Below are 10,576 nucleotides of genomic sequence, written 5' to 3' on the forward strand. Positions count from 1 at the left end.
ATATATATACACATCTATATATATAGTTGTATAAATATACATGTATATATATAGATGTATATATATACATGTATACGCATAGCTGTATATGTACAGATGTATATGTATAGATATAGATGTATATGTGTAGATGTATATATATATATATATATATAGATGTACATGTAATATGTACACATATATATATACATATATACATGCATACATATACACACCCATACACACACACACACACATATACATAGGTGCAGGTGTGGCTGTGTAGTAAGAAACTTGGTTCCAAAACACATGGTCCTGGATTCAGTACAACTGTGTGGTGACTTGGCATGTGTCTTCTGCTATAACCTCAGACCAACCAAAGCCTTGTGAGTGGATTTTGTAGAAAGAAACTGGAAGAAATCAATTGAATTTTTATGTATGTATATATGTAAGTGTATGTTTGTGTCTTTGTCTCTGTGTTTCTCCCTCATCGCTACTTCACAACTGGTGTTTGTTTATTTACATCCCCATAACTTACTGGTTTGACAAGAAGAAACTGATAGAATAAGTACCAGTCTTATCAAAATAAAAAAAAAGCACTAGGCAGTGTCTCATATTTTTGTTTGCCCACTCAGTTGTATCAATCAATCTATCTTTTTGTGTGTGTGTGTATATATATATATGTATAATACACACACACACACACACACACACACACACATATATGTATATGTGCATATTCATATCTATTACATAAAAGTCAATGTCTTTATGTGTGTCCATGCGTTACAATTGAAAGCTACTGCACCGATCCTAATGAAATTTGGAACACAAAATCCAAGCCTAGAGAGAAGGGTAATGCTGTGTGTTTCATACAATTTCATGGACCAAAATTACTGAATGGATCCTTATGTTATTTGGAATTTAGATTCAATGCATAAGGGAAGGTATAATGCAATATGTTTGGTTTGAATTTGAGATGGCTTAAAGGGGGCAGAACCCCCATGAAAATTCATAAATTTTTTATGTTGATGAAATTTCAACCATGGGTAATTGACACACATCAAGAAATATTCTCAAAGTTTCCACTTCTCATGAGGATTCTAAGACCCCCCCCCCTAAATTTTAGTCATTTTTTATGATCCAAAACTTTGTCAAAAGTACTGAATGGATCTTTATAAAATTTGGACATTATATCCTATGCATAAGGGCCATAACTCCCATGAAAATTCATATATTTTTGCTGTTGATGAAATTTCAACCATAGATATTCGACACAAATGAAGTAATATTTCTAAAATTTCATCTTCTTAGAAGTTAGAAAAACTCCTTTATGGGGACTTAACACCCACAATTTAGTCATTTTATCTAAGCAAAGACAAATACAGTTGTACTCTTGGAAGCTGTAATATCACTCGAGCATAAAAGGTAAGCGTTATTTGTAATTCAATAGTACAACAGTGTAAGAGTTTGCTTTGAGATATACTTACATTGGGATTTCTGCAATGTAGTGCATAAATTGTCCAGTAAATGAGAGGCATCTTTGCCTCCACTGATTCAGTTGCAAAGTGTTCTGTAAACTTATTTGGTTGCAGACCTCCTTTGAATCTTTTTATTATCACTGGGTCACACATAGTCCCCCAATGGTAACCTTGATTTGAAGGCCTTCCCATATGAGTGACTGGTTATTGAAAGACATTTATAGATTGTAAATTTATTCTGTCCAGTTACCTATCAGTATAGTGGTCATTTGCAAACTCCAGAGGTGACACTTTCATTTTTCCTTAGCCCTCACATCACACAGTTGTTAATGTTTCAATTGGGTCACACCCTTCCAATTGCTATAGATCCGTAATGCATCTTACGGCTGTGTCTGTCACCTGTATGGTGAGGAATCCTACATTGGGAGTAGTAACGGCTAGAGTAGGGTAGCTGACTGCTTAATGTGATCATTCTGGTTTTCTGTAGCTTTGTTCTCTTTTACAAACCCAGTGAACATACATATATTTCCTATTGCAAAGAAATTCAAACGATATAAGACCTAAGTTAAAAAGGTTCTCAACAATTCAACTTCTCTGGTTGACATTAAGACACCCACCCCCAATAGGGGCCTTAACTCCCACATTTTAGAGCTCCATGACCTCAATTTTTCAGGAGCAAAATCCTTTTAACAGGTTCCATAAGAGTGGAATTTTGGAATCTATCCATAAAGATCAGTAGTATGGGATACATGTGTCATGATTAGAATTTTTTTAGCGTGTGTCAAGAGGAAAAGAACCCTCATCTGCAATTATGATGAAATTCGAATCATAGGTATTCTAGTTCATTAGAGAAAATATAACTGAAAAGTCTAATACTTGAAATGCATGTAACACAGGCAACGCTGGGTATCTCTGCTAGTATATATATATATATATATATATATATATATATCATATATCTAGTACATATGTGGAAAATCGGTGTGAGTTTGTTTGTGGCGTTTTTTGCTAACTCCTGCTACATTGTTTTATTGATTTTGATGAAACTTGACAAGTGAGTAGAACACATGTCTGGAAACCTTTTGACATACTTACATTGTTGAATAAATCTATAATACGGCCCCTGGAAGGAACCTTTATATCTGCCTCATATAACCAATTTTTTTTGAAACACCCAAGGGGTAGAACTCATTTCATTGTTTATGTTCGATTACTCTGAATAATGACTTTTTGTGTGTCCTGTTTCCATTTTTTGCAGACAATATCACTTTTATACTTTATTTGACATGTGAGTAGAACTTCTGTCTGGAAACCTCATGACATACTTAGATTGTTGAAAAAAAAATCAATAATAGGGCCCTTCCAATGGATCCTTATTACTAATATTTTATTTAAACAACCCAGGGGAAATAACCCATACCACCTGCAGTTTTTAGCGAAGCAATCAATATTTGATTTTTACGATCAGCCGACCTAATTCTGCATTTCACTACTCACAGATTTGAACTGCTAAACATTATTGTTGCACTTCCTTAATTTCAATCTTAAACCTTAAAGACTTCATTCTTTCATTTCTATACATACCTTTTTGAATGCCCGTTATTCCTATAATTCTGCATTATTACAATTACGCTTTTTCTATGACAGTAGATAAATTTTTTATTCCACGACGTATTTGTAGTGTCTTCATTCAGGCATAGCGTGGATTCGATCCTCGATTGCCAAATTTCAGTTAACACTTCAACGGGGATGCTGTCAATAAGTTGAAGGTTAGCAATTTACTGTGTGGTGATAATCACTCTTTGTTGACTTTCTCTGTGATAGTTTAATTTGAGTCTTATATTGGAGAAAAATGTGCAGTGACTTGAGACATGGTGATCATTTACTTAATTATGTGTGCATTAAATATCCTAAAAATAATTTTCAAGTTTTTATATATTTCATTTTAAAGGGTATAATTTGTTTTCCATCTTGAAAAATATTTCCTTATTACTTGTTTGACAAAACAAGTCATTGTAGTTTAAACAGTTGTAACTCTTATAATTTGGGAATGATATAATCTCCAAATTTGTTTCCTTGGAACAGTTATGTACTTGGTAAAACAATCAAATGCATAACAATTTTATATACTGACGATATTACCTCACTAATTTAGACATTTTAGTTGTGATTTTGGCTAAAGAACCGAGGTAAAATGATTATGAACTTCTTCAAATTACAACATGATGCCACATTGTTCTTTGACGATTAATTTGAATTTGACCTCTCATTTAAATTCAGATTACCACTTCAACATACCTGATTTAATTAACCTCTCTTCATTATCAGTTTTTGCTGTTCATATATCATTGTAATGTAACATTGTACTGTATAACCTCTGGAGATATCTTAGTCATTAAGACAATGGTATCTTTGAATTCTGGGTATTTTGCAAGTTTTAATATTATTTTGTCATCAGTTGCACTAATTTGATGATCTATTAAAGGAATTTCCTGTATATGCAAAAATGAGCCTGAAAGTAGTGGCCAAATGTCCCTCAAATCGCATTTTAGCATCTTAAAAAAGGAAGGGTACAGTAATACAGGAATGGCTTGCAGCTAAACAACAACAAAACCCTTTCTAATATACAAGTGGATCTCTTTAGAACACTTGAATGGGTTTTTAAAAAAGTTCTTTTAAGGCTCAGGAGTGGCTGTGTGGTAAGTAGCTTGCTTACCAATCACATGGTTCCGAGTTCAGTCCCACTGTATGGCACTTTGGGCAAGTGTCTTCTACTATAGCCTTGGGCCGGCCAAAGCCTTGTGAGTGTATTTGGTAGACGGAAACTGAAAGAAGCCCGTTGCATATATGTATATATATATATATATATATATATATATATATAAAAATGTATGTGTGTTTGTCTGTCTGTTCCCCCATCATCGCTTGACAACCGATGCTGGTGTGTTTACGTCCCCGTAACCTAGCGGTTCGGCAAAAAGAGACCAATAGAATAAGTACTAGGCTTACAAAAAATAAGTCCTGGGGTCGATTTGCTCGACTAAAGGCGGTGCTCCAGTATGGCCGCAGTCAAATGACTGAAACAAGTAAAAGAGTAATGTTCTTTTATATTGATCCAGATGACTGGAATTTATATGATTTTTTTTTGCAAATGAAATTAATAAAATATTTTTAATCTCTTATTCTTAGTGATTCTATAAATGAATAATTTTTCTTTCTCATTAATATTGGTTAAATGGTATTTAAGAAAAATGTTTGTACTGTTGTAAGACCTTGAGAGGAATGTTCTTGGGAATGTGTTCAGTTACAGTCTTTTCTTTTATCAAACATTTATTTTAAATGTCAGCACTTCGTGTTGATGATTTAAGCTTTTTGTTACCATATTTCTTTTGAGATACTCAGTCTTTTCTCCAATTAATTTTGAAGATAATGAGGAATATAGTAAAATTTTGTCATTATTAAATGATGTTTGGAACATAAATTAACACAAAGTTCTGATGGAAGATTTTAATTCAAGACTCTTGAAAACAAGAAGTTTGTATCACAGAGCCAGGGGTAGTCTCAGGTAGGTTGGTATCAAAAGGGTTAAAATGTATTGGATACTTAGATATTCTTTAGTATTTTACTTGTTATTTTGCTTCATCTATTTGAGAGACTGATGCATTTCACTTGCAGGGTACCTCTTTTTTTGTTTTTACTTGTAGGCTATATTCATTCTAGTTTTGTTGATTTGATTAAATTTTAATTTTTGGACAAACAATATAATCTAATATTCAAAATTCTTACTGTCATGCATTATTATTAAATTATGGACTTAACTTAATTCTTACAATGGCACAAAGGTACACAATAGTAGAGGAGGAAATATATTCAGTTTATTCAATCCTATAAAATGATTGGTATTTATTTTTATTAACCAGAATGATGAAGTATGAAGTCAACTTTGCTAAAATTTGAATGTTTTGTTTTTTAGTTATGGCTTCACCCTTTAGTTTTCTGACTGACCAAAACCAACCAAAAATAATTCCCCATATCTGATTCCTCTATGAAATCACTAAAATATAAACAAATGACGTTATTGAATATTTGTAGCTTTTTGTCTTTATTCAAGTAAAAATACTGTGAAATTTTTTAAACTTTTTGGTTTTCTCAATGTTTGGAGAGAAGTGTATATCTTAGTTTTTAATGATATGGCATCAGCAAGTAGTGATTCTGACTTTGAAGGTTTTACTCTTGATGTACAAAATATAAACGAAAACAACAGTGATTTATCTTCAGATGAATCTGATATTGATATTTATGAATCTTTGTCAGACGAGGAAGATTTTGATAATGAAAGTGATGAAAATGATATTGAAAACATTATGGCAACATGGTTGAAGATTACTATATCAACCACAATTACCGATTTCACAGAAAAGACTTGTCCACAATAAAAGTCTACTGTGCTCAACCATTGGACTATTTATTTTCATTTTTACCAAAATGTTTTTTTGAAACTGTCGCAGAGGAAACAAATAAATATGCTCAATGCATAATTTCTATTTGTGGAAGTCCCAATCCACTATCGCCGCCAACTGATACTGCGGAAATGTGAGCTTTTTTTACTATAAACATTATGTTTGGTATCAAACAGCTTCCTTGACTGTGGAAGTACTGGAGTCTTGATATAAGGTATGGTGATCCATTTATCTCCAGCATTGTCTAACTATAAGTAATTAATACTAGACATATTATCCAGCCTTGCCTGATAAAGTATTCACGGAATTGGTTGCCAGTTTGTAGAATGGGAATTCACGGTACTTATGCATGTATATATATTTAACCTAACTTCTGGACTTATTTTATTGGAACCAAACAATTTACATGAGTAGAAGCTTTTTTCTAACAATTTTTATCTTGAAAATCACCTGTTACTTTTGTTTTAAAGTGAAAGAGAAGAGAACTTGAAAGATGTATGAATGTGTATATGAAATGGACGTGTGTGTGTGTGTGTGTGTGTGTGTGTGTGTGTGTGTGAGAGAGAGAGAGAGAGAGTGTGCCACTTACACATACATGAGAACACACATGTTCACTCACTCACACACTCTCTCGCTTTCTCTTTCTCACACACACACATACACACTCACATGCACACGTACGTACAAAAAAGATGTACACATGTATTGATGTATGTACATATACATGACAACACCCCCACTCACACTCTGTCTCTCTTTTTCTCTCTCTGTCTTCCTCTCCCTCTCTCTCTCTCTTTCACACACACACACACACACACGTCCATTTCATGTACACACATCTTTCACTTTCTCCTCTCTTTCACTTTCTCCTCTCTTTCACTTTAAAACAAAAGTAAATAAAAATTTTTTACGGAAATTAATGAACTTCGGATGATGAAATCACATTCAGTTAAAAATATTTCTAAGTGTGTAAAATAGTATGTACGTCAAAAAGTCAAGGTTTTTTTTTTTCTGGGAGAGTGCGAAGACAATGTGTGTGTATGTGTCAGATAGCGAACGTGTGTTTGTGTTGATTGACACACCATGACATTCATTATGTGTGTGTATGTGTATTGATGCCATGGAAGCCATGTATTTTTTTCATTAAAAAATAACAAAAAATGTGTTTATTGTTTAAATAGAGGTTCAAATGTCACAAAAATTTGTACTGCACTGCCAAAGGTAATTATGAAAATAAATATGTAAAAAAAGTTAAGATAAAATATACTATTTCTGAGATATTTCAGTTACACACAAACATCCCTAGAGTTTTAATATTATCAAAATTTCTGTATGTAAAAAGTCACAAGGTACCTCTGCCACCAAGAGGCTATGACCATTTGAAATTTTGGGTAGACATCACATCTCAGTTACTTGAAGGCTTTTCTTCTTGAAAGCACTGAACTGTGAGAAAAACAAGATTAACTGAGGTGGATGTCAACAAAGAAAATATTGACATCTATAAACTTGAAAAAATAAATGGAAGGAAAAAAGTTTGCAGACTGTGTTCGCTGCAAAAAAGAAAAATTGCGAAAGGGTATCAGGTCAAGACCTTATATATGTGTTTGTTTTGCAAAGTGCCCTTGTGTAAAGGGTGCTTTGGATAGTTTCACAATAGAAATATGGTATAACTATATTTTGGTGTTTAATAGTAATATTATCATATATTCCTATAATTTTATTACAAATAATATGTGAAAGTGAGAAATGCATATTTTTTTCAGCATGTTACACACTTGTATTCACCTTTGTTTCACCTGTTAATGAGCTTTTTTTATTAGATACATTCTGTTATGTAAATGTATTCATTAAATTATATAAGAGTTTATAGCTTTGGGATTATTGACTAGTAAAAGAGTTTTGTACTTTATTTCCAATGAAAAATTTTGAATGAAATATAGAGAAAGAATAAAATCCTGTACCAATTATACCTGTATTTTAATTAATTCAAATTAATGTACCTCATCTTGAAAAGTGGCAAAATTGTTGGTAGTTGACATCTGGGATAATTTTAGTAACAAATCAAACAGGTAAGATGCATTAAGAATTTCAATTTTAATGTTATTGCTTTTACACCTGTTAATTAAATTTACTTGCCCATAAAAGTCAAATTTAATGAGAAAGATCAGCTAAAATTACTTAACTATAAATCACTGGTCTATAAGCACTCACTGACAAAATTTCAAATCTGTATGTAAAAAATTAACAAAGTTACAAGCAAATATTGTGGGCACCCCACTTGAACCTGAGTAATTCAAAATAATGTGAACAAATAAGCATTACATTTGACAGATTGATCTGAACACTAAAGGGTTAAGGCAAGAAGATCAACACTCATGACCCTTTGCAAAGTCTTCAGGACTCAAATGTAGAGAATTATCCTCTGACTAAAGATCTGGCTTGATTGGTTGCAATAGATTAGATTCTACTAAGGTTGCACAAAGGCTAGTTAATAGTACTAAACAAAATTTCAGATTAAGTCTACTACCCAAGTTGGAAGGATTATAGAAAGATAAAACTAAATCCTATAAAACTCTATTTTTTTTACTTTATTGTTTTTATTGCTGGCTTTAATTAAAATAAATTTAGCTAACTGATATTGGAATTTATCAATTCTGAGTAGGAGCGGAGATATCATATAGTTGAAATTGCATTTATACTTTTATTAGTGAATGGTAAAAACTAACAGAAAACAAGCATTCATTTTCTGATATATTTTAAATGTAGAATCTCTACACACAGGTAGTTTTATGAAGAGAGTATATTTATTATAACAAGAGAAAATAGCCTCATTTGTTGGACCTTACAAAATTTTTAAATGGAAGAGATGATGACATATTTTGGAGCGCTGTTTCTTATGGAAATTTGGCAGCTCCCAACTTGTAGATATTAATTGGAGTGCAAATTCAGGTCTGAGACAGAAAATCAATAGCCAGGAATCAGTACCTTGATAATACATGTGAAAACAACTATATGTAACCAACTTACCTGGACAAGTGAGTGATATGACAACAGAAAAATCCCACATTCACACTATACATCAGTCATTATATTGTACACACGAATTTCATCCAGTTCCATGCAATAGATATATTTATGATTTTTTTATACTGGACTAACTGCATTTCAAAATTTAGTTTCTTACAGAGAGAGAGAGAGAGATAGAGAGAGAGAGAGAGAGAGAAGTTGTTGGCAATGTTGTTACTAAGGGTGTCTGAAGAAAGTTTATGAGAAGGTGAATGAAAGAATTGAAGAATTTATTAAGCATATTACCAGAATGACTCTATAACCTTTATTTAAGGTAGTCTTTGCTAAGTTAGTGTTAACATATTTTATGTACAATACATTACGAAGCTAACTAGAAATAAATATGTAATGAGGTAAAAAATTATATTAGTCAATGACATATATATTCATTTTCCAGCAAGTTCAGAATACTATGCCAAATATTTTGGTCTTCCGTTCACATCAACAAAGCATATCTTCATTGTACTTATTGAAGTATTGATAAAACATTTATTAAGTAGATGTACAAAATTGCTTGTAGGTTAGTGGTTATTCAACCTCTTTGAAAGAGAGGTGAGGGTAAGCTTCTGCTGGTAGCATAGCTATTTGGTTATTTGTAAAAAAACAATTCAGGAAGGAAAGGTTTGAAGCTGAACAAAATTGAAATCATGAAAATGTTACATTTAACTATAGATACTAAGAATTGTTAATGTTCTAGTTTGTGAGGATACATGACAAAATCTTTAGCTCTGTACTCAGTAACATATTAAGAGAAACAAGCATATTGTCATTCTGAGAACTTGCTGAAGAGGCAGTAAGAATGGGGACAGAAAAACCTACTTCCATTGGAGGTTAGCAGTAGAAATATGTGTGATGTTTCTACTGCCGAATGTAACAAAATGTCAGCAGTAGAAACATTTCTACTACTATCTGACAAAATGTGAATGTAACATTCATGTAAAGCTTTTAGTGTTTGAAGGATAGTTGCTGAAAATATAAAAACTTGTTGCCCTTTTACTGTCAATTTTTTTTGTAATGAGAAGGCATTTATATCTGATAGATTGGATCAGCTGCTGCAAACATGAAAAATATTAGAAAGAAAATGGTGGTTGATTTGTTTCAGCCTACATTCATGAAAATAAGGGCTATTTGAATTATTCTTTGACTTGAGTTAGAGAAATCATTTAATAGGCAGTAATATTTAGTATGGGCTGTTTTGAGTTATAAATCATTAATCTTCCTTTATAAATTCTCATTTATTTGAATAAACATGCATGTAATGTATAAGTGTGTATGTAATGACTGCTTGCACATATGTGAGTAATGATCACATGCTTATGCATGTTTGTAGTTATTGAATGAGCATAAATGTAACTAAATGCATGACTGATAACCTGTATGCATAATCATCCCTTCATGGTCAACTGAAAATTGTATATAAAAGTTGCATGTACAAAATAACTTGGATAGGAAAATGCTAGAAAACTATACAAAAATCCTTTATAAATTTCTTAAACCTAAAGTAGATGTAAAAAGTAGCTATTTTTACAGAAAGTGCATCTCACACTCAGCAGACAACTAACATGTTAGATACAATTACTGAAGCTTTAG

Source organism: Octopus bimaculoides, chromosome 4 (assembly GCF_001194135.2).
Source record: "Octopus bimaculoides isolate UCB-OBI-ISO-001 chromosome 4, ASM119413v2, whole genome shotgun sequence".
Classification (NCBI taxonomy): domain Eukaryota; kingdom Metazoa; phylum Mollusca; class Cephalopoda; order Octopoda; family Octopodidae; genus Octopus; species Octopus bimaculoides.